Genomic DNA, 2,927 nt, shown 5'->3' with positions numbered 1-2,927 from the left:
TCTGCTGCTTTTAGATATCCCACTGAAGGCCCAAGGACATTAATCCACACTGCTGTAGCCAACTCCTCCTCTGATGCCCCAGTGAATACACAGTAGTAGTGTTTAATGCGGTTTTATTAGCTATGATAATTTAATGATACTCTTTTATATCCTCGTGTGACTGTGCCTTAAGGGTTTGTTCATATTTTGTCACGTTATTTCCTTCTTGTACGAAATTATTTAAGATCTAGGGCTTTTTTTTTTTACACAAACGATTCTTGTATGATTCAATCTTCGGGGCAGTTCACCCCGACATGAGGACACTGCCGGCAGAGAACATAGTACAGCTACGTCTCATGTTGAGGACTCCTAACCCCAGCACGAGACGTGACAAATTCAGTCCCTCAGAGTTCCCTGGCAGAGAGCGCCCGCTCGACCAAGCTAGATCGATTTCAATCAGCGGCTTACCAAAACGATGTGGCCACCACCGGCCTTGCGCGATGGAGCTAAAAATAACCTTAGCTGACCCCCCGAAGGCTCTAATGTGGCTCACAGAGGTTTTCACGAGTCCCCAAATGAAACCCGCCAAATTACAGATGCAAACGCGGCCGGACCCCCCCAATCAAAACTATTTCCGCTCGCTGACACAGTTTGCCGAAGGAGTAATTAGAGCGAATGAAAACGGGGAGGCATCCCAGGCACGCTGAGGAAAAAGAAAGAGGCAGCAAAACCCTACAGGGTTCTTCTGTAGGCCGTTTTTTCTCTTGCTCTCTCCTGCCCCCCCGTCTTAAGTCTCTCTTCAGATCAAATGATTGGTGAACATAAATAAAAAGCCCTGATGATGATTTCCCACGAGAGCCGTCAACAACTGCATAGCACGCGTTGGTATCAAACCACGGCGAAACAGCTGTCTGTGTTTCTGCTTTTAGCACGCCTGGTTGGCTAACTGCCGACTACCTCGCTTCAACTGGTTCACGCCGCCAGGAGAGGGAAAAAAAAAATGATTGCAGTCATGAATACTTCATAGGTCAACTGGTCCTTGTTCTTGTGCAAAGCCTGGATTTGTCTATACATGCAGTAATACTTAGGATAATAGGATTTGGAGATCCATACTGTGTGGTAAATGCATCCACTTATGGGGATTATAGGGTGGAAGTAGTAGAAAAAAATATCCAAAAGCGACACACTTTGTCTTTTATGAGCTTTACTTAACACATAACAGTAGTTGTTTTGGAGGGACCATGATAATTATTTTTATCTGTCCCTAATATCCTTTTCACACCTTGGATCATGTGATTGCTGGATCCTGTCCCAGCATACACTAGGAGAAAGGCCGTAAACACCCCGGCTTACTATCATTCCACCTCCATTTGCATACACGCGTGGAGAACATACCACGCCGAGAGATACGCTGAGTATTATTTTGGTCCACCTGTTGCACCTGCTTATGGCGCAAAGTGGCACATACGTACCATTTTTCAGCTCTGCACATGACTTCATGAGGAATGACGCCCCATAAAGAAGTACAAATGAGGACAGACAAGTTTGGAAAGATGAAAAAAAAACAAACTCATAAGTGCAGGTTCCAGTTCACTTGTGCTGATCTGTTTAGACTGTGGGAGGTCACGTAAGGAAATGTGCAAAAGATATTGGAATAAAAAGGAGCTTCATTGTACTTCAAATTGTACAAGTTAGAGGCACAATGCTTCTAAAAATATACCACGGAATGATCATGCAGCAGAGGTGGAAGGTGCATCTGCAGGGAATAGCTCGGTGCTAACGCTGGTGCATCCTCTTTGAAGCATCATGCGATAAACCATTGAACTCATATGCAAATATTTATAAGATAAAAGCAAATCGACCCTTTGTCATCTTCAATATGCCACAAATATGCATGTGCATCGTAGTACGTCCCTTAAAATGCAAATGCTTGTGTCATTTACGTGGCCTCGACACATTTCCTTCAGGAGAACAGTTAACTTTTTTAAATTTAACCTGTTCATACGTTACCGTGCTGCAAAGACAACATACAAAAATGAGCATGAATTAGTGAGTGCAGAGCATCACTGCGGGTTAGCCCACAGGCTGTTACTGTGTTCTCATATGCTGCCTGTGTGTGTTTGCACATTTACATAACTTTGCGGTCGGCAGGCCTATAGCGAGATAACGTTCCCTGGAACGCTCTGATGCTTCTGTACATGCACACAGAGTGTATCAGAGTAGCACGAGATAAAAAGTGGAAAGTTCACCGAGAGCCAAGGTCAGATGTGTAACAGTAAAACTGGAAAAGTGTATCTCCTGAAATGGGACAGCTGGCTCCACAAACCGTCTGATTATTGTGTTTTCGTGGGCTGTTCCTGTTATCGTGCTGTTTTGTTTACATGTCAAAGCATGACGCAGCGTTCTCATGTATGATCATTATCCTTCAAACACTAGTAGTGAGTCATTCTCGGACACTCATTAAATTTTGCATTCAGCAACCGTCTGGTCTCCATTCTGGGTGCTGATGTTTTGGATTATATTGGCCTCATTATATTCTTTAGATCAGTGTATTTTGGCGGCATTTACACCCCTAAGCGTTCAATTTAATGCTCAGATCCCATTTTTTTCTCTTTTTTGCCTGCTCCAACTACTTTTTAACTGCTTCCACTCTCAGACTCCAGCATGAACGTCGTCCTGAACTGACCCGCAAAAGAAATAAGACCACAAGCGCAGCCCACTCCCGTACAGATGTACGCACGGAGGCCGCTGAAGTCAGCGTTTACAGTTTCACTTAAGCGCTGATGTAGAATCACAGCCAGCAGATTCGTGATAAGTGTCACCCGAAATACTTGCGAGGTTTAACACCTCGCCGTGTCCCCGCTGATACCTCCATCACAGCTGTCCTCCATGTTTGTCGTCACTGATCAGCTTACTCCTGCACAGAAATGTGACAAATGTCGATCTAG

The sequence above is a fragment of the Stegastes partitus genome, unplaced genomic scaffold, assembly GCF_000690725.1.
Source record: "Stegastes partitus isolate 25-593 unplaced genomic scaffold, Stegastes_partitus-1.0.2 Scaffold247, whole genome shotgun sequence".
In the NCBI taxonomy this organism is placed as follows: Eukaryota; Metazoa; Chordata; class Actinopteri; family Pomacentridae; genus Stegastes; species Stegastes partitus.
This window is presented reverse-complemented; position numbering follows the sequence as displayed.